This window comes from Opisthocomus hoazin, chromosome 7 (assembly GCF_030867145.1).
Source record: "Opisthocomus hoazin isolate bOpiHoa1 chromosome 7, bOpiHoa1.hap1, whole genome shotgun sequence".
Lineage (NCBI taxonomy): Eukaryota > Metazoa > Chordata > Aves > Opisthocomiformes > Opisthocomidae > Opisthocomus > Opisthocomus hoazin.
In genome coordinates this window covers 57,461,162-57,484,270 of record NC_134420.1, presented here as the reverse complement: position 1 = coordinate 57,484,270, position 23,109 = coordinate 57,461,162, and the positions used below count along the sequence as shown (strand labels likewise).

At 38.2% G+C, this 23,109-nt stretch overlaps 1 protein-coding gene across 3 annotated transcripts in view; it reads right to left on the bottom strand.

Moving 5' to 3' along the window:
• PPP4R4 (protein phosphatase 4 regulatory subunit 4) overlaps positions 1-23,109 on the bottom strand; it is a 74,936-nt gene that overhangs the window by 50,028 nt on the left and 1,799 nt on the right. The gene's annotated exons all lie outside the window — the stretch shown is intronic.

The window sequence follows — 23,109 nt, the reverse complement described above, 5'->3', positions numbered from 1 at the left end:
GGTCTGGATGCCAAAATTAAAAATAAAACTAAACATCAACACGTTTTTCCTGTTTAAATGCATAAAATTGATTTTGGCAAACAAATTCAGATTTGTTCCAACAGCTAAGCAGCTCATTTTCAAATAAGCACACAAAGCTCAACTGTACACATGCAACCATTTTTCTTAGTGTGGCATTACAATTAAATGTACATTACGATTATAAACATAATTTTAAAAGAAATTCATGGTAAAGCTACTTTTAAATGCTTCCATATGCCACTCCCTATCCCATTATCATTCCAAGTTTTCTTGGTGAAACACATGAGCTCAGAAAGGGGACTAGGTACATGAACTGATCATAGGAGAGTTAATTTGCACAACCACCTTGCAGTTTTGTTCTGCCTCTGAAGTACATTAGGGAATTCACAGTTAAGATGCAAAGCCTTCCTGCATTTAGAGCAGGAAAGATCTTTACATATTCCATTAGTCCTCTGTATCATCTTCAACATTCGTGTCTTTCAAAAGATCAAATGAAATTATAGGTACAGTCAAGCAGGCCAATTTAGATCTATTTTGTTAAATTCATACATGCTTTCAAAAACAAGGACATGTTCATATAATAAGCAAGAAGCAAAAGTAAAAGCTTTGGATAAAATCAGAGAGTGAACTACCCCAACACAAATACTGTAATATCCTACTGGAAAGATTTTTTTTTTCTTTGCATTCTATAATTTCCTAGTGAAAATATTCAAACAACAATTAGGTGTCACCGACATCAACTGAAACACGTTTAGCAAACTGCAATTTCAGTGTATTTTTTGAAATAAAATATTCTTCACCATCCTTGCAAAGATAATTGTCCATGTTAGCAGGAAGTGCATTCTCAAAGATTAAGTACAGGCTGGCAGGCAGGAATTCAGGCATCCAAATCCTCTTTGCAAGGTGGAGAGTCACCCACACCCCAGTTCACTTCTGTGCTAGGTTTCCATTCTGCAGACGGGTGTAGCTACCTAATTCACCAACTACAAACTATCACTCTCTATAAAGGTCTTACCATGGGAAACCTCTGCCACAACAAAACCTTCCCCTTCCAGAAAGTGTAAATCTTGCTACGGCATATATGTCTCATTTTTTGTACAGTATAACACAAAGTGCCTGTACTTTGAAAGCATGTGTCTAAAGCATATATGACGGAATTAATCTAATCTTAGATTGCGTGTGTCTGCCTCTAAGAAAACTTCCCTTTAAAAATCAATGGAGAGAAACTGGACTCAATGAAGAGCAATTTATCTCAGCTTAAACAGTTGAGATGAGCAGTGCCATTGAAGTGTCTGTTTCCCTTTACCGCCTATACAGGCAGACGCAACGACCAGCTCTCCTGCATGTACCTGTGCTGTAATTAAGCGATAGCTCCTGCCCACAGAAACATACCATGAGTCTTAGTCCTAAAGGTATTCATGTTTATGCAGAACTTCACCATTGCAAGTAATCCCATTGATCTCTCATCTAGTAACATACTAACATCTTTAGAAATGCTCGTGTGATTATAGCACCTAACTAATATAACTAATTTGGGACAAAATAAAAAATTCCATCTTCCCTGAGTTCCGGGGCAATCAAGAAGGATCCATCACAAACTTAGACATGGCAATAACTGTTCTAAATAGGTGCTACACACCATGAATGTCAGGAAACAGTATTTTTGTCTTTTATTTAAATGGACCATATAGACCTTACACGCTACAAAGATAAGGACCTAAATAGAAGAGTTATCATAAATTCTAAGATGAGTAAGAAGTGAGCAGAAAGCTGTGAGCACTGTACTGAGGTTATCACACATTGCTGCCATCAGGGCTGCAACGTTCAGACCCAATGAGCAAAATTTGGGAATCATTCCCAGAGCGAGACTTCAGCTTCATTGCACCTATACATTTACAATAATAAAGAGTGAACAAAAATCACAGCTGGGGATGGAGGTCAACACAGATGAAAAAAAAAACCCCAAACACTGAAATTCAGAATACTGGAGTGTAATAACAAAAATATTTATAAACAGAATTTAAACAAGCTGAAAACAGGACAAACTTAAGATACATAATTCTAAGGTCAAGAAGAAAAGGCTTGACAGAGTGTAAAACAATCACCATTTCCCCTATTCTTTTAATATGGGTTATCTTTCTCTCTTGGTATCTACCTTACTTTAGGAATACGGGAAATTACTAATCCAATATTGCATATTTTTTTTTAAATACAGTGTGTATTCCAACTGAGAAAATGTATCAGTATTTTTGTGCTTTTTTAATCCTCTGTTAAGACTACTACTGATGTAAAATTAAGCTAATGTGATTTTCTTAAAAAGTATTAGGAACCAATTCTCTGGCTAGTTACCATATACACCACTGTATTTTTAACTGTTGTCTGTAAACACAAGAATGTTGACAAGTTTTGACAGGGCAAAGCTACACCTTTTTAATGCCATCCCAAACCAGCAAGAATGGATGAGTACAGATTTTCAGACTGATCTGAATATTAGCATCCGTGCAATCTTATTTGGTAAACGTGTATGAGGTCTCTCAATAAAAACACGCCTCCCAGTAACATCTAAGCTCAATGAAAGGACAGTATTCTGTCAAGTGCTGAAAATTGACTTTAATTAATGATTAGTAACTGATCTATTTACAGCTTCCAATATTTTTGCATTATTCAAAACCATTCTTTACCTAATTTAAAGCTATGAATATTAAAGCCTTTCATGTTTATGGCAGGTTTCTCTGAGTATCATATACTAATTCCAACAAAGCTTTAAAGCAGAACCGAGACATCTAGAGCTCCCAGAGTGGAAAAGAGTCACAGGGTGCATGAGGCCCACAACTTCTTACAGTACAACTTGCAATGAAAGATGCATACCTTTGCATTATCCAGCAATAATGCAAAACCTCAAGGTAACTTGAAGATTTAACTGAAAATTTTATTCATGTTGTACCAAGATGGGAGAAATCCTAACTGCTAAAAGATGCAACCCAAACACAACCTTTATCCATCAGAAATTTAAAGAAAAGGGGACTATTCCCCTTTAAACCAGAAATGCTTAGTATCTGGCTTGCTGCCAGTTAAGAATGTGAAGCAGGAGGCATTTCAACACCTACACAGCCTGTAATTTTCCAACTGCAGATGATTTTTCTTCTATTTCTACCAACGAAGCTGCACAATAGATTCTCTTTAAATATTAAAGCCTTCAGGTTTACAGTGAATTATTGCTAAATGCTCAGATTTAGACTTTTTGTACTAATAAATACATTAAAATAATTGCTAAATCATTTCTTCAGAGTCACAGTAAGCTCAATGTTTCAGTATAACCACACAAGTCAAGGGCGCTACTCCATTGTTAACAGTGCTAACTATAGAAGAACTCAACCGAGCCCTATACTTAGAAGCGATTCAGCTCAACCTCTTTTGTGCTAGCAAAATCCACATAGATAACATCATTTAAATATAAAATTTCACGACTCGTCTTCTGAGTTCGTCCTACAGGAGTTCCCAGAGACTTTACAATACTGGGAATCCTCAACCCTCTCACATCTAAACACTTCTGTCCTAATACTCCCTGCCTCGGCAACACCAGCTGCTCCCTGCCAGCCAGCGGTACCAGGGCTGGTCTAGCTACAAGGCTCACGGAAGAGCTGGTACTTCTCCAGCACAAGCGTAGCACTAACCCTCTCCCTCTAGCCCCTGCATATTTTAATTGTTTTTTTCTACGCTCATAAATCTAAGTCTACATTACATCTGGGGCTGCCTGGATTTCTGAAGGTGAAATCATGCCTGACCAAAGAACCTGACAGCCTTCTACAACGAGATGACTGGTTGGATGGTGGAAGCTGTTTATCTTATTTTAGCAAGGCTTTTTACATCAATATCCTCATAGATAAATTGATGAAGTACGAGCTAGATAAATGGAGAGTGACATGGCCTGAAAACTGGCTGAGCTTAAAGGGTTGTGATCAGTGGCAAGGCAGCCAGCTGGAAGCCAGCCACAAGTCATGTGCACTGTTTAACTTCGTCAGTAATGAGGTGGATGATGGGACAGAGCACACCCTCGGCTAGCATGCAGCTGACACAAAACCGGGAGGAGGGGTTGAACCACCAGGGATCTCAGGATGTTCAGCAACGGGAACTGCAAGCCCTGCAGCTATGGAGGAATAACCTCCACACTGTGCACCAGTACAGGCTGGGGGCCAGCCAGCTGGAAAGTAACTTGGCAGGAAAAGACCTGGAGGTTCCAGTGGACACCAAGCTGACCAGGAGTCAGCAATGGATCCTTGTGGCACAGGCAGCTGACAGCACCCTGGGCTGCACTGGGAAAAGCATCACCAGCAGCTCTGGTGAGGTGATTGCTCTTTTCTATTCAGCACAAGAAACTCATAGACAGATGGTGGCAAGTCCACTGAAGGGCCAATAAAATGATTAAGGGATCACAGCATCTAGTATTTGAGCAGAACCTCAGACAACAGGAATTTTTAGTCTCAAGAAGAGAAGGTTTGGGGTCCTTATTTAACATGTATAAAATCTGATGTGAGGCAGTAGAGAAGACTGAGACAGATTCTTCCCACTGCTGCCCCGTGACAGCATGAGAGGCAACGGGGAAAAATTCAATACACAGGAAATTGCACTTAAATCTTAAAAATGTTATTCTGTGTCAGGGCACTCAAACACTGGAATGAATTTCCCAGACAGGTGGTACAGTCTTCATCCTTAGGATTCAGAATCCAGAGTTCAGGATAAGACCTTGACTATATAGTTCTAATTTACACTGCTCTGAGCACAGAGCTGGACTAGATGATCTCCAAGGTCCCTTCCAACCACAACTATACTATGATTCTATGATTATATAAAGAATAGGTGTTTCCAGGTTCACAGAATTTCAGCAAGCTCAGGGCAGACAATAAGAACTCTTGCATTTAAAATAATGAACCACTTAAAATGGATGCTTAAAAAAATCAATTTTAATTTAATTTTAAAAGCATTTTTAAAAACAGATTCTGCAATAGAATAACAAAAAAGTTTAAAAAGTCCCTGGGTACTCAATTAGGAACATCTGTATCTGTAAATGGAATGAAGGACTACAGCTCCTTCTACAGCATGAAGAAGATTAGTCACTGAATGTTCCCAAGAGAGTATTACCACAAAGGAGTTTGAAAAAGAGAAGATAGATTTACATATATCTCTCTCTCTCCTTCATTTGCACTAGCCTGCCAAACACAATGACAGGAGCAGAATACAGCATTGTAAAGAAGATGGAAGTGCAATGTTTACCCATGCTCTAACTAAAGCACTCTGTTTATTAACTGACTTCTCTTTAACACTGTGACTAATTGTATCAGTTCAGCAAAAATGATTTGCTAGTCATTGTTGAATCAACCACTCAAGTCTGTGCTTTGTGTAACTTTGTTTTACAAAGCTAGAAGCTCTGATGGATGGCTCCAGGAAATTAAGAGTGTTAACACCCCATAAGTGACACTATTTTCAGTGCAAGATTCCAAAAGGCTTTGTGTTGACCTTAATCTGTATTTCTTGAAAACAGAAGTAAAAATTTACCAACTGCAACACATGAGGGATTAGAATAACATGATAAAAAAAGTGAATAAAGTATTCAATAACTAGATTAGGTATCAGGAAGAAGAAATTAACAAAGAACATTGACAAACATTGAAAAATGGTGCCCACAGCTTGGGGGATCCTTAGAGACATTCAAAACTCATCTGGACAATGTCTTGAGCAACCTGATCTAGCAACAAATTACATTAGACTTGGCAGTTGGCCCTGCTTTGAGCAGGGCACTGGACCAAATGACCTCCAGAGGTCCCCAACCACCTAAACTATTCCGTGACTGTGATTTGTAAATTCTAAACCTAATTTCCTATTTATACTAAAGCTCAGTATCTGACAGGATTTAGCCTGTTCAGAATGATTCAATATCAATTCTGTTTCCAGGATTTCTGTTCTCTGTACAATATACTGGTTCCCAAGGCAGAAATCCAGATAAATATTTCTGTCAATACATTAAAGTGCTTGTCCCATAAGATTTCTTTAGAGAATCTGTTTTAATTTTATTGTGAATATTTTTATATAGCAATCTTTCCTATGCAGACAAGGAGACACAGAGTTAAAATTTATTAAACTGCTTTCTACATACCACTCTTGCAAGTAAAATGTAACACTTTTACAAGTTTTATTTTTAATTTTGTCTTTGATTGTATAATGTCAGGGTTTTGGTAACAAAAAGGGGAAGAAATTCTAGAAAGTAGTAAAATGTCTTGAAATCACAAATATTGATGACCAGTTTTAAGACTAATTTTAATTTTATTTCAAGGTGCATACAACTTCGATAAAACACAATCTGGTATTATCTGTAAAAGTACAATCCTTTCTTAACACTGGTGTAAAGCAGTAACTTTCCTTTTATTTCATGTTATGTATGCTCACGTGTTAAGTATACTTCTGTAAACATAAATTATACAACAGGAATGTCTGAACATCTATTTGACACATATTGTAACAAGCATATTATAAACAGATCCAGCCCCATAGGAGGATCTATCCTTTCATTAAAATAACTTCCTCCTTTAAGAGCCTCAGTTGAACAAAGACTGAGATATATGAGCTGTACAAATATTAACAGTCTTGAAACTATGTATTACAAGGGAGATTTTATAAACCATAAATGCTGTACAAAATTGTTTGTACATTATCTCTACCATGTTGCAAATGTCAAATAAAACTATCTGGAGTCAAAATTATGTTTTATCTGGTAATTTTCCTGAGGATTTGAAACTGCAAAGACACACGAGATATTTGGGATATATTTTTTAAAATCAGACAGCTGATGTCTCAAACTGCTTACATTTCTAGCACTGTACGGTTATATTAACTAGTCATATTAACTATTTTGTATGTTATAACCCCATCTTCTTATTAAAATACAATACTGGGGCTCCTAAGCTGTATGCTGCACATTGTTCACTGTCAGAACACCTTCTGAAGACCACAGTTAGCTGGGCACCATATGTAACTACCTCAAAACTAAATTTAAATTGTCCTAGAAGCCAGTGGCCTTTTTCTGTAGGTACTAATACACTGTAACATTTATATATGCAAGCTTTCATAGACATGAAATTATGATAATTTCCAAGATTCTAGAACACAGATATAAACCAGACTGTAAATAAGTCCAAAACTGTGATGGGGCCAAAGAAGAATTAAGCAGTTTTGTCCTTTAACCCTTCCCTCTCTCTCTCCCTCCATCACCCATCTAGCTGGAGCAAATAAAAAGAAGAAACTTTATTTTCAGGCTTCTATAATTTTTCTGAAAATAGAATAAAAAGAATTTGAAAATGTCACATCTGATTAATATCCATTTTCAAGAAGTCAGAAGTCCTGATAATGTGACAATATGAACATCTTCTTGCAATTGACATTGTAACCCTTTTATATTGAAATCTCATTTTCAAACCACTTTGTCATCCTGACCTTCTCCTTTAGATACACGTGCCCACAGCCATTTTACAGCACATCTGAATAAACTACATGACCTATACACTAAACAAAGAAGAAATTAATCTGATATTAGTACATATCTGAACATGCGCCACTACACATGAAACTTCTAGTGCAATTAAAATAAGAATGGAAAACCCAGATTTAGCCACACAGTAGGTTTGTATTCATAGTAACCTTGTTTACCAGGATCAGTCAGGTCAACTGAAGTCTCTTATTTCTGTTTGCTTGCTGAACAATTGTCAAAGAGACAAAGGATTTCTAATTTATACAAATACTCCTTTCTGTTCCTGAGCCAAAACAAATATACTATAATGACAGAATAACTTCATTCTTCCTAGTACCAGCAGTTTCTGTAAGTTTAGACACTAATTACCATGAGGAAATACTAAGCTTTTCTCCCTTGTATTTTAAGAAAAGTTTCAGGAATATAAATGTGCCTCAAAAGGAACGCATTTTTCCTCTCAAATATCACCCTAGTATCTACACTACTATCTTCCAGAAGATAAGCGTTCCCTCCTCCTCAGATGAATTCCAACACATATTGCATTTTGTATGGTCTCTGGGTATAATTCATCTTGGTGTTTTTTATTTTGAGTCTAAATTTGAAAAGTGAAACTAGTCTTTTCACTCCAAGATCAAGATAATGCAATTTCCTAAGCAACAGAACAAAAATGAGCCAGTAGCTCATATTATTTTTCCCTCTGCCCTGTCCTCATTCACTGACTCAGAATTTATAATTTTCACTTTCAACAAGACTTGTCATTTCACAGCATGCATTATATGATATAAGAAGTCTTCTGAAAAAGTACAAGACCTGTAATTTTTCTACACAGAAAGTGACAGGAAAAAAAAAAAATCAATCACAGATGTTAACCAAATTCTAGAAGGGTAAATTACTTCTGCTGACCTAAATTTATCTTATAGGGCAATTTAGACACAAAATCTCTTTTTATTCTTCAGTCTTATTTTTTGTATCAGTATATTTCATCCACAGAGTTAGTTCATTTGTGGCATGGAAGAGATGAACGCTTCAAATTACCTAACAAGTACTAAAATCTACTTAAGGGTCTTACTTAACTCATGGGTCTTGTAAGAGTGGGGCATTATACACAATACATCCAAAAGCTCTCACTTTATTACTTATCTGTGTCTTTGAATCATGCATTCATTCTCATCCTTTCTGATCATAACATATTCCACCTTGTATCAATTCTATATTTTTTTCATAGCAACTCTAATCTAATAGTTGTGGAAGTTGATGAGAATCTTCTCAGAAATACTTAGAGGTTCTTGATCTAGAAAGCAGTATTCATACATTTCAATCTCTCCTTTAGAAAATGGGCTCACAAGTCTAAATAAAAATCTGCTTTTTCAAGATTTATTGACTGCTCTAACAGAAGATAACACTTCCCTTCACCTCAACCCTTGCTTTGAGTCTCTTAAATCATTTAAAACTGAACTATGGTATACTAATTTCATTAGTAATTCCTCTGCTTACTACTAGGAAAAGCACATCAAAGGTTAGGAAAGCAACTATTACTGGTCTTTTTGTCTATATCTGCACTGCTTCACAAAAAAAACCTTTTTCTGTATGAGCAAGAGTTTGTTTCATATTGAAGACCATGGTAAAAGCCTCAAATAACCATAACCTTCTAAGATTAAAAACACAAGCAGGACTTCTGAGCAATCTTCAAAAAAATTAAAACTTTTTAGAATAGGCTTAGAAGATCCAGAACAACAAAATCTAAGTTGCTGCATCAACCACTATAACATGGACAAATAGTACATAAAACACTTTGTACATGAGTTGACCATTTTCAAAATCACACGGATTGGATCAAAAGAAAATGCAAATGCAGAAGATGAGTAGAGACATTGTAAAGAACGCTGAGTACAGAATGAGAGTGAATGAATGAAAAGCCACAGGAAGAGAGAAACAAAAAAGGGTAAAGAGACTGAACCCAACAGTTTGAAGCTATTTAGCACAACATTTTCCCCCACATGCAACAGAAATATATCTATAGACATATTCTAATTAGACAGATATCATATATATGCTAAACTCACTTTTCAAATTGAAAAATACGGGAGTAAAATTGTAAGCACTGAAAAATATGTCTGAAATTTTAGAAGCTCTTTTCAAGCTTCAGCTGTAGAAGCAGTTCCCCAACCAAGGAAACCTGACTGTGACCTCAGAACTACTTCAAACAGTTAACAGTACATTTCTATGAAATCATTGCTGTCATACTCAAAGGGCTTGGTGACTCACAAGAAAAAAGTAATTAGGAAACGAACACAAAACTGAACTTACTCCTCATGCAAGCTAGCTTTTAGACAGCTCAGAAGAGGAAAGCTTTGCTTTCTCAACCTCCGTTCATTATTCAAATATATTCAAGTAGTATTGGACATCTACTTCAGACTGATGGAGTTACGTGCATCAGCAGTACAGTGTCAAACAGCTAACTCTGGTGTTGTTTTCTCATCCATCAGATGCAACCATTGATCAAAGGCAGCTTTCTGAGGTAAACATGCAAATAACTAAAAATTACTTCAATTCCAAGCTGTTGCTGATTCACATGCTGTCAAACAAAAAAGTGATTTACTTGATTCATGTTCACTTTGGAAAGTAGGATGAAATTCAGCTACTTAATTAAAATAAATAAATAGTCAGAGTCATGTCTCTCAGAAATACACGATATTTGTTCCATTGATGGCACACAGCTTGGAGTGGACAGATAATCAAACCAGATGATACAATTAACATAATAAGCAAACTGAAGTGATGACAAGTCTTGCAAATTTCTAGCTCTCTGGCAGAATGATTTCAAACAGTAGATAAAAATTAGTATTATATATACACAGATAATTCATCTGTATTTACATTCCTGTTAAAATCATTACCAGCACACCATCAGAATTCTCCCGCCTACCCAACTAGGTTTAGGTAATTATAAACCACACAACATTCCCTACCTTCAGAACCACTACAATGATCTTAAACAGCCTTTTGTTAAGACTATTTTCTCCCTCGCATACTCATATTTTAACTTATTTCTAATGGTACAATTATCCCAAAAAGAGTCTGACATTCTGCAATGGAAAGAATAAATAAAGCATTTACCAGTAATTCCACCCACACTTCCTAAAATTAGTCCAGAATCATCTCTGGAAGAAAAGAATATCTCTTTCCTTTGAATGCGTGTCAAATATGCTCAACTGCATAGATCCTTCACAGCATACCAATGTTAACCACCAGAATATATGGCTTATCTATTTACTATGTTAGTATTAATATCCTTCTATGGAAAAAAGGTAATATGGAAAAAGAAAAACTACAGTAAAAGGCAACCATTGATACAATAACATGTGCACACCGCCTCCCCCCCCCTACACTTTGGTTGGTTTGTCACTGAAAATGAACAGAATTAACTGACCACTAGAAGGTGTGGGACAGTAAATTTTTAGTCTAAACTCACTGTGGAGTATTAACACAAGGTATTATTTTCATTAACAATACTTACATTACGTATCTGATATGGCATCCATGCAACTGGATATCTATAGGTAGAATGTGCCTTAAAAACAGCACACAGTGCTTACAGTATCAACGTTATTTCAGTGCACCTAGAACTCCAACGTTCTGTACGAATATCACAGAGCCAACATAGTCGTTACAGGTGTCACACAAACCATCTCAAATGGTATTCAGTGTGTAGTCTCCTGAAGATAATGAGCTTAAGGCAAGCCTTCAGTCATAGGGATGATGGCAAAGAAAAGGAAAATAAGATATATACACTTAAAAGGGAAGGAATAGCATTTGGGGAAAAATAAAATCAGTCTTCTATGTTGGACTGAAAAAGGGCGAGCAACAGAACAAAATAAAAAACCTAGTACTTGCATCCTTCACCAAAAAACATGCAAGGCAAGTCACGAACACCTCAAATGACCTAACATGTAGAATCTTCTTCCACTCATGGGTCTTATAAGTGTGAGGCATGACACACAACAGACCCAAAAGCTGCCACTTTCCAACTGTTACTTTAATTTAAAAAAAAAAAAAAAAATTCATTCTCTCCATTTAATCAGAACATTGAAAGTAAGTACTTAAAGGCTTCAGAACTGGCAATAAATAAGATACAAAGACATGGAAATTCACTTTATTGATCTATCTACTCTACAACACCACTTTCAAATAGCTGGGACAGTTTAAGAGATCAAAGCACAAGTGTATTTATGTGCCGTTAATAACTGATTTTTCCATACCAGTATGCACCTAATCATTTATTACAAACTCATTGATACAAGTATTTTCTTCATGTGTAATACAACAGGCATGCAAGGTTCAAAAGAAGTTACAAGTAACCCTTAAAAAGCACTTACAGTTGGCCTTACATGGAGATAAGAATAAGAGAAAATAGACATACTCTTGGGTTAAAACCTGTAGTAATGAAGCAGGTTAATTTTAAGTAGTTGTTATTCTTCTCTCCACTGATTTAGAGATTAGCACTTGATGTAGTTGTAAAAAGCAAAAATAAAAATAAACCTTGCCCTGAAGACTATACCCTAAATAACTTCTAGTTCCCAAATTGTCCTAATCCTGAGCTTTTAAATGAAACTACATAAAGGAGATTAACTGTTTATAACAGAAAAATTTTGGTGCAAGCAGCAATGAGGCTGTGACTCATGTTTTGCTATTTAATATGAACATAAATCCTCCTCCTCAAAGAGCTCAGTTACAATTTCAGCAGTGAAAATGGCATCTTTTCTGTTTCTCCCTTTAAAGCCAGCATTTTTATCTCTAGGCCTGCATAACAATGTAAGTAATATTACCATGTAAATATGTACATTAAAGCAGATGCCCTTCACATTTCCTTTTACATATGTTTATTCTGTCAGAGGCAATACAATCAGTTCATGTTCACAACAAAAACATAGCTAGCATTTTTAAAGCATTTCTTTACTGTCTCTAGTCTAGCCTTCTCAATACACTCGTGGTAACCAAAGTTACCAAGCAATTTCACCAGGGGGAAAAAAAAAGAAAAAAACAGAAAGAAATAAAAGAGAGTATATACTACTTTGGAAAGTCAGACCACAGGCTGGTCAGGTGCACTTCTCATGCAGCACAGGCAAACAGTAAATCATCCCACTTTGCAGACATAACCCCTTGCAAGCAAAATGTATTGGTATTACTGAGTGTAGCAGTGCTTCTCCTATCGCGCAGCTCTGTTTACATCAATGGAGCTATCAATGCTTTGACCCAGCTTGAATCCAGAGCTTTCTTGCTCTTCTCCAACAGGTAAAGAGAAGCATGCTGGAGTTATGCAGGCAACTTTGAACAACTATTTATTCTTAGCATAAACTGATGCTCCATGGCTTAATGCTGTTCAGCCATAGTCATGGGGGGGAGAGCTAACTGACATCTACTGAAATTAATTCACTCTTTTAACTTCAAGAACTGTGGACTCAAAGCTTTTCACTAGGGGCATAATTGACAACTTTTACGCAAAGCTATTCTCATAAGCAAAAAAATAAGGACATAATTGACAATTTGTACGCAAAGTTATTCTCAGAAGCAAAAAAAAACGGGGGCTCCAACACTTTCATACCCTTCGCCATGCTTCTGGACTGCCACAGAAGACCCTGTGGCAACTTTTGTAATTTTCTTCAGTTACAGTGCATTGCCATTAAAAAAAACCAAAAACAATATCATTCTGATTTAAGCTATGCTGGGAAAAGAAAAAAAAAATATCCTATGGGTTTTCACAATCAAGTGGAACATTTAAAAACCTGTGAGAAAAATGCTTAGGAAAAAACATCTTTATTTATCTCTTTGCAAAGCCAGGAGAATTCTCTTAAAACTGGATGATCATTGAAAAATGGATAAGAAGAATGGATAAATGATCTTCTTTTGCCCATTAGAAAGAATCTAAGACTGTTCTTTGAGGCTTCAGTCTTTCCTCATCATTGTACATTATTTGGTGAATATTACAGAAAATGTAAGCTTTAAAAAATGTCTGAAGATCTACAAATACCTTCCTGGCTACTGTAAGTACATATAATCAATAAAGAAAGACCCCTAGTTACTAGGCTCAGCTTGGATTCGTACACACCTAAAGTGATGCAATTCCATTCATATCAGTTCATCTATCCCTGCTTACACACAGCCTTATGCTATAGTAAATTCAAGAACAGTGGAAGAACAGGAAAGTAGGAATTATGAAGAAACACTGGGACTAAAAATCACACTGTAGCATGTTTCTGTAGACAAAGAGTGTGTAATTTTGGAATTATACAAAGACTAAGAAGCATTGTCTATCCGTAGAGCCTGTTCGGAAACAGGTAGATATCTAAAATTCATTAGTATGCAAGGGGTAGATGGGCAAGACATTTCCCACAGTAGTTAACCAAGTTCAAGAAAGCATCACAATTCCCCTTCATCCTGCTGTGAATTGATGGGACTGACAAGGAATGACTCGGCAAATCTGCACATGGGAGTTGTACACATTAGCAGAACCCACAGCCACGCAACAACATGGAATAAAGAAAACTGCTCCTGAAAAAAAAATGCTACCAAGATACGGAGGAATATATCCAGAGCCTGGTATTTTTATTCCTTAACATTAACCCCTCATAAGGTAATGCTTTGCAAAAACAAACATAGAAACATTTCTCTGAATGCAAAAGAAGGTAAAAGGTAGATTTTAAACCAGAATACCTGCACCACCAAGAGTCCATTCAAAGAATAACATGGATATGAAATGTCTGGTCCATTTTCCTGCTTGTATAAAACTATCAGCCAGAGGCAATAAACATGCCTGACACAGATGCATCCAAGAGATTTAGCAGAAGTTTCCAAGTGGTTCTTTGTGTCTTTTCTCATTTTGTTTTATTATGACTCAAAGCAGAAAGGCATTTTTCTTCCATAGACAAGGGTGTTCATCTGATAGGCTATACGGAATTAACATTCAATGGGAAAGACTCCATCTTGTCAAAAAGTGTCTCCACGAGACCAGCAAGGTTATTCACGGAGAGAGGAGTGACTTCAAGCACTGCAGTGAATATGACAGCCATGTAAAACTAGTTTTAACAGACTGAGGTGTAAGAGTTAGAGAGCCCTTATTTTCAAAGCCTGCAAAGGATACTGTTACTGTTCAGACCGGACAGACCCACACACAACCTGGAGAAAGGTCCATGGAATGTGGAAAGAGGGGCAGGCCACTTGGGAAGAGTACAGGAACGTGGTCAGAGCGTGCAGGGATGCGACGAGGAAGGCCAAGGCCCACCTGGAATTGAAGCTGGCAAGGGATGTCAAAAACAACATGAAGGGCTTCTTCAACTACATCAGCAGCAAAAGGAAGGCTAGGGACAATGTGGGGCCGCTGCTGAATGAGGCGGGTGTCCTGGTGACGAAGGATACAGAGAAGGCAGAGCTACTGAATGCCTTCTTTGCTTCAGTCTTCAGTGCTAAGACTGGCCCTCAGGAATCCCAGGCCCCAGAGGTAAGAGAAGAAGCCTACAGAGAGGATGACTTTCCCTTGGTCGAGGAGGACTGTGTGAGGGATCGCTTAAGCGATCTGGACGTCCACAACTCCATGGACCCCGATGGAATGCACCCACGAGTGCTGAGAGAGCTGGCGGATGTCATCGCTGAGCCACTCTCCATCATCTTTGAGAGGTCCTGGAGGACAGGAGAGGTGCCCAAGGACTGGAGAAAGGCCAATGACACTCCAATCTTCAAAAAGGGCAAGAAGGAGGACCCAGGGATCTACAGGCCGGTCACCCTCACCTCCATCCCGGGAAAGGTGATGGAGGAGCTCATCCTGGAGGCCATCATGAAGCAAGTGGAAGAAAAGAAGGTTATCAGGAGTAGTCAGCATGGATTCACCAAGGGGAAATCATGCCTGACCAATCTGATAGCTTTCTACGATGACATGACTGGCTGGGTAGACGAAGGGAGAGCTGTGGACGTTGTCTACCTCGACTTCAGCAAAGCTTTCGACACAGTCTCCCATGATATCCTCCTAGGGAAGCTCAGGAAGTGTGGGCTGGATGAGTGGTCAGTGAAGTGGATAGAGAACTGGCTGAATGGCAGAACTCAGAGGGTTGTCATCAGCGGCGCTGAGTCTACTTGGAGGCTGGTAACTAGTGGTGTCCCTCAGGGGTCAGTACTGGGCCCAGTCTTGTTTAACTTCATCAACGACCTGGATGAAGAGTTAGAATGTACCCTCAGCAAGTTTGCTGATGACACCAAACTGGGAGGAGTGGTAGACACACCGGAAGGCTGTGCTGCCATTCAGCGTGACCTGGATAGGCTGGAAAGCTGGGCAGAGAGGAACCTGATGAGGTTCAATAAAGGCAAAGGCAGGGTCCTGCACCTGGGGAGGAACAACCCCATGCACCAGTACAGGCTTGGGACAGACCTGCTGGAGAGCAGCTCTGTGGAGAGGGACCTGGGTGTCCTGGTGGATGACAGGTTAACCATGAGCCAGCAGTGTGCCCTGGCTGCCAAGAAGGCCAATGGGATCCTGGGGTGCATCAAGAAGAGTGTGGCCAGCAGGACGAGGCAGGTTCTCCTTCCCCTCTACACTGCCCTGGTGAGGCCCCATCTGGAGTACTCTGTCCAGTTCTGGGCTCCCCAGTTCAAGAAAGATGAAGAGCTACTGGAGAGAGTCCAGCGGAGGGCTACGAGGATGGTGAGGGGACAGGAACATCTCCCCTATGAGGAGAGGCTGAGGGAGCTGGGCTTGTTCAGCCTGAAGAAGAGAAGGCTGAGAGGGGACCTAATATATACTTACAAATATCTGAAGGGTGGGTGTCAGGAGGATGGGGCCAAGCTCTTTTCAGTGGTGCCCAGTGACAGGACAAGGGGCAATGGGCACAAACTGAGGCACAGGAAGTTCCATCTGAACATGAGGAAGAACTTCTTCCCTCTGAGGGTGACGGAGCACTGGAACAGGCTGCCCAGGGAGGTTGTGGAGTCTCCTTCTCTGGAGATATTCAAGACCCGCCTGGACAAGGTCCTGTGCAGCCTGCTGTAGGTGACCCTGCTTCGGCAGGGGGGTTGGACTAGATGACCCACAGAGGTCCCTTCCAACCCCTACTATTCTGTGATTCTGTGAATAATGGAGACCTCCTTGAATTGCTCAGTCTCAAGAACTGTCTACATTCCCATTCAGTTTTTCTGGTGTAAAAATTTCTGTTAAAGGGCTGAAATAATTCTGATTTCTTTCCTGTGACACAAAGCTTGGGGCTCTGAGGCTTGACAAAGATCCAGCGTAACTTCAGCACAGTGTTGGCTGGTATTTAGACTACCAGCTGGTGGAATAAAGACAAAAACATTAATATTACTAAAGTTAACTCTAAAAATAGCTAAATAAAACAGTTCTACAAGTATACCCCAGAGATCAGGATTAACATTCCATCTCAGTGAAGCTATTTCTAGTCCAAATTATTCCTGTCATGGCATATCAGCCAAAGCACAGACACAGGCCCAAGCCTACAGTCCTAGTTCCTGAAGTCCCTAAATTATAATCAGAATTTCACCTCAGTAAAACTTCTCTTCACACGTGTTTTACAAAGTGCAGCAACGTGAACCAATATACAATGGAGTGTTATCCGCTTCACTTTGTGGAGATTCAAAGGAGTATCTTAAAGAGCTCTGAATGTAAAAATATATGGTATATCAGCACTAAGAATCATTATTCTGAATAGTCTCAGAGTAGTCAGATTTTTAGGACAGGTAATGGTGCATCCTGATACTCACAGAACTGAAACGTCTGCTGCTGCTTTTTGGGGAAGAGCAGCTGGAACAGTACTAACTGCTGCTGCTGCTTCTGTGTCAGCAACAAATGAAGTAGAGTCAGAGCACAGCGCCATGGAAGCATCACACCTGACACATGAAGTTCTCAAAACACCAGGAGTTTGCAAGAAAATCCGCTACATACCTGTTTCAGTCACTAGTGTATGACAGTCATTATATTACAGGGCACCATCATGTGAAAGTGTTCTCAGACCTGCCATAAATGGACAGCTCGACCTACTCTTTGAGGAGTTTGTAGTTTCGATATATTGTAATACAAAACATCACATTTTCCCATTGCATTTTCCCATCTACATCCTCGAGCAGTTTCCACTGGATGCTTCTCTAGGTCCTGATGTAAACTAGTGCAATACTATTATATCTTGCCAAATCAGGCAAAGGATACAAACATAAATTACTAATATTGAGCAAGCATGAGGATAAAAGCTCCTTACAAGCACAAAATGTTGTTATAAACACTTTGAGCTTTCTAAGGAAGGTGATACAAAGGAGAATTATTATACTTACACATTAATTATGAGCCATCTCAAAATGAACCATGCAGCTGTTAAAGTTATTTATTAAATGCCAACATTCATCTAAACAAAAACAAAACAAACCCAGTCTCCTGCTGGGCAACATGCTACTCCTGTATGGGATTTGTCATGTAGAAAGAAAGAAACATTGTAAATATTTAGCTGGATATTCCTTTGTGGATCTTTTCCAGGAAAGCAAGATGAGGTTTTCCCAGGGCAACAGAACAATTTTTAGAAGTTAAGAAAGCCCACAGTTACTTCAACTGTGTTTACTATTTAAAAGGCATTCACACAGCTACCTAGTTTCTACTTTTTATGTCATGGACAAAGATGCTCTGAAACATAAATGTAATTGATATCTCCAGAGAAGAATTTGACAATGCAGAAGCAAGAGCTACCACTGATCTCACTCACTGCAGCTCTCACATAGACTTCCAGAAGTCCCCTTAATGCCACAGGGCTCATTAAATACGCTACAGCTGATACTTTGTACTCTCTCATCATTTCAATCAGTACTTGACTTCACAGATTCAAAGTATAGATTCAAGATCAGCATAACTGAACTAAATCTGTTCTGCTATTGATGGGAGAGTGATCTACCAGCTGTGACATCATCTCTGCTCATGCTCCTGCTTGCAGCAATACAAGGAGTCATGCAGTTGCACATTTTGGTGGAAGCAAGTACCTGAAAACTTTGTTAGAATTAGTTTCAGTTCCCTAATCTGACCGAGACTACATGGCTGCAACAGCATTAGTGCTGGCGCACAAAACATGTAAGAAACAGGCAGATACATTAGGAAAGGAGAGAAGAGCTACTCTTTCTGATATAGGAAGAGCTTCATTCAGCTTAATTTGACTGTGAAACTATACAGCAGGAAACCTCAGCTTCATGAATACCGTGAGCCAGCCAGACGTAGTGCTAAATCTCAGAGCCATTTGGCCCACCCCCAAGCCCTGTTCCCATGCTGCAGCACACTTCTCTCCTGCTGGCGCAGGGCTTTTTTCAGGTGCACAAAGTCGTGGATCACACCGTTAATCTGTTTAACAACTGAACGTTATTTTCATGGTTTGCCTCAGATAAATTCCCCAATGTGCTGTGCAGGCCCAAGGACAAACGTAGCACAAACGCTAGAACAGGGAGAGGACTGTCACCGCCATCTTCAAGTGCTGACTGTGGCCTGAGAAAGAATGAAAATCAAGGTTCTTCTCTCTTTTTTTTTTGTTGAGGTTTCTGGGAGCACTACATTAACTCTGCTCTGCATATTTACAGCTGGTTCCTCAGTTGTAGTTTCAACTCAGCAAATATAATTAACAGAAGTATTTGCACAAATCTAAATTTTAATAAAACTATGTGGCTTGGCATTATTTCAGAAGATTACAGGTACACCTTTCAATTTAAGGTGAAAGAATCAATTTCATATCATTAATTTATTTGCACAAGAGTCAAGGTCAAGCAACTAATTTATCCATCAAGACACTAATAAATTATGCCCAGGAAAAAAAAGAAAAAAAGACTGAAGAAATACTTCTTATGTTAGTATTTACAGCTTGCCAGTACAGTTGGAAGAATTACTTTCCAACATGCTTAGCATGACAGCTGGATCTTTCAGTATACTCTGTATGCATCAGCATCACAAATTCAGAAGCTGTATAGTCTGAATAGAGTAGCTAGGTCTCATGATTGTGTAACAAAGAAAAAAGACACAATGTTCATATTAGAAAATAAGCTCCTAAAGTTTCATTTAAATGAAAGCTTTCATTTAAATTCAAAGGTCAGTTGCCTGCACCTAAGAGAAAAGAAAATCTCCACAACTAACATGATGAAGACTAAAAACTAAAAGGAAAATAAAATATAAAATATTTTAAATAGTACTGATTTCAATACAATTAACATATACTGTATAAAAAGATGTTCAGAATTTGAGAATAGCTAATCAAAGATGGCTACAATCAAGTACAACTTTTTTTTTTTTAAACATGCTAAGTTTACAGGCATTGAATTCTTTCCAATCTAGATGAAGTATCTATTGTGTCTTCAAAAACTGTGCTAGATGTTTTGGAAGGGGGTTGTGTTGTTCGCTAAACTGAGATAGGATCACTCCAAAACCAAAGTACAGTATGTTCCCAAAAGGGTGAATAATTCAGTCTTCCACCTTGATAACTCATTATTACCCTGTTATTTTGAGTATGACAGAAATGTCAAGGCCTGGAAGCTTTAACACTAAGCAGGCACAAATAAACAAAAAGTAGCTGAATACAAAATAATACAGTACACACAACAATGTAAAACCCCTAAGGAAATCTATCAGAAAGTCCTCAGAAAACAAACCAAAAGGGTGAGCTACAATAAGACAAATAAAAATAAGTAATAACATAATCAAACATCAGCAAACGTGGAAACTAAGACTACAGACAAAACTCCATAGCAGGAATAAAAATTACTGTCCCTGAGCTGCTTATTGCCACTGTCCTGGTAGAGGTCATCATGCCCTGAAGCCGAATGCAAACTATTCGGTCACTTTGGCACAAGGTCAGGAAGCTTGTCGTAAAACCATCAGCAGATTAAGACAAGCCACCAATCCTGACACCAACATGGTTGATGTGCACATAGCTGTTTTGCTCTCCTTGTTCTTCTGTTTGGCCAGCAACATCCAAAACAGAGTCAGAATACAACTCTTCAGTGATTCCAGTTAGACCCTCCAGAAACCCCTAAGCACTGAGGCTGAAGCTCTAAAACATAGACCCTAGGCACTCAGATGCCTCTCCCTTTTCAGGTACCTAAATCTATTTGATTTCCATGGCAAGTTCATAAAAATCCCTGACCTGGTCTAAGGAAGCCCAGTTCCTCAACCACAATCGAGGTTAACTGAGATTACAACAAATGACAGTCCAATTTGCCACTGCATTCTTATTAAATTAGAACTTGCTCAGTCTAATTGCAGAATCTTACCTAATTAAAACTGAGTACTCTGCAGAACAATGATCTAAAGCTGAAGTTCACTCATGCTTATGTCATATTAAAGAGACTCTGGCCACCAGCAGAGCAACTGAGTCCCTTCCTTTTGCTTGCACAACTGTTTTGATATCCACACAATGAGCCAAGTCAAGGAGTTGATTTAGCTGAAAACTAATCTGACTAAAAATGATCAGCTTTAGCTAGATCATCTTGTCAATCTACCTTGTTACATAGTTATTTGAAGAATAGCACTGGCAGAAAAGGGGAGACTGAAAGCCAAGTGATGCCCTTGAGATAGATACATACATATATAAATTAAAATAACAATTTTAGTATCTATAACAATTGAATATACATATTTTTATACAACAATTAAATATATATAAGACCTTGTTAGGATTATCAAAATTACAATTAGCACTTTAGAATGTAAATCCAAACTATGATAGGTAACAACAGAAAACCAATTAAAATGAAGACATATTCCTGTGAAAGTGAGGTTTCAAATAGGACATATGTGTCAATGTACTCACCCTGTGCTAAGAACATTTGCAGACATACATTTATGTCATACTTACAAGACAACAATAAACAGAAATTTACGAAATCTATGACAATACATAACAGCAAGATACAGACAGACAAGATATTGTGGAAATACAAAATAATTATTAGATGGGTAGAAATACATGCTAGATGAGCAAAACAAATAAATTTAAAATATCAAGAAGTAAAAAAGCATGCCAGAAGCCCCATAGTACTACTGGCAAATGAGAAATAATACAAGAGGTGAAAAAAGAAGAATGAACTGATGAAAGCTGAGAAATTAATACCTCCTCATATACACAATATAGCAAGAATCACAGAAAAAAAAAAAAAAAAAAAAAAGGATAAAACCCACAAAACCAAAACAAACCCAAAACAAACAAAAAACACTATTCAGGTACCATAAATGTCAGACAGTAAAAGGCTGTCCTGTTCTCTCCAACTAGGATGTCAATGTCACAGGATACCTGTTTTCAGACTACAAAAGACTTCAGAAGCAGAAATCCAGAAAAAGCAAGTATCTACTAAACGTACAGCAACTCCGCATGCAAGCTGACCAGAGTATCCAAGTTCAAAGGTGGGGAGAAGAGTTGGGGGCAGGTTTGGGAAGAAAAGTAGAATGCAAAAAGGAGAAGAAAGTGGTTGGGCTTTTTTGTTCAGAATGAAAGCCGTTAAAATGTAAGTCCTCTTTTTGTACTCTCACAAAAATCAATTACTAAACTTTAGCTTTGCTGTATCATACAAAGGTTTCACTCAGTATTAGTCAGCTCCATTGTACTGTACAAGCATCACTAAAGATACCCCCCTCAGAAAATTAAAAATCTCCAACTTGCAGATTAGGGTTACATAAATAAGTGACGATATAAAAGACAACGTGACACAACATTAAGTATTTTGATACTATTTGTAGATATTTAAGCTAAGAGATTTGCTTTATATTATTGTTCTTGCATATTTTCTTAGTGTATATGGAGACAGCATCATCCTTTCCAAATGGAGCACAACACAGACATCGTTAACAATTCATTTCAATTTCAGCAAAGCAATTTTTGTAGTGGGATTTTCAGAAAAGGCAGTGTCTTTATGGAAGACATCAAGGAGAGTCCCACATAACGGACAACCTGAAGGACAGCAAATAATGCACCTGTGTGAGAAAGTGAGGAATGAAAAGACCTGACTGACATTGTTGTCAAACAGGAACAGGCAGGGCTACCGTATTATAATAGATTAAAAAACTCCAGACAAGCCAAAAATATATACTTTTGTATATTCCATAAAGGATACTACCACGGTTACAGGCAGCTTTTCAAGTCTGCTTATACTCCCCTCGGTACAGGGAAGGCAATATACTACTGAACAGCAAAAGCTTCCACTGGATTATTCTATTAACATACCTGGACAATCACAGCAAGTGATTGCCTTACAAAAAGCTTATGAAGCGGAGATGAAGCTACCTTTCAGCAATGAGAGCAATGCAGAGACAAAACTGAAAACTTCATCACATAGAAAAAATATTATGTCCCCAGAAGAGCTGCTCAGTAGAGAGAAAGCAGATGAAGATGCCAGAAGTCCAAGGCCGGGTTGAAAAGCAATTAGTAAGATGAAAGATATGAAGTGGAACCTTTACCCTTTAACAAAGCAATGATCTAGTAAAGACACATTGCAGGAAACATGATCTTTAACTGGGAAAAGAGCAAAGAAATTTTCTGCCACAAAGGGAAAGAAGAAAAAACTCT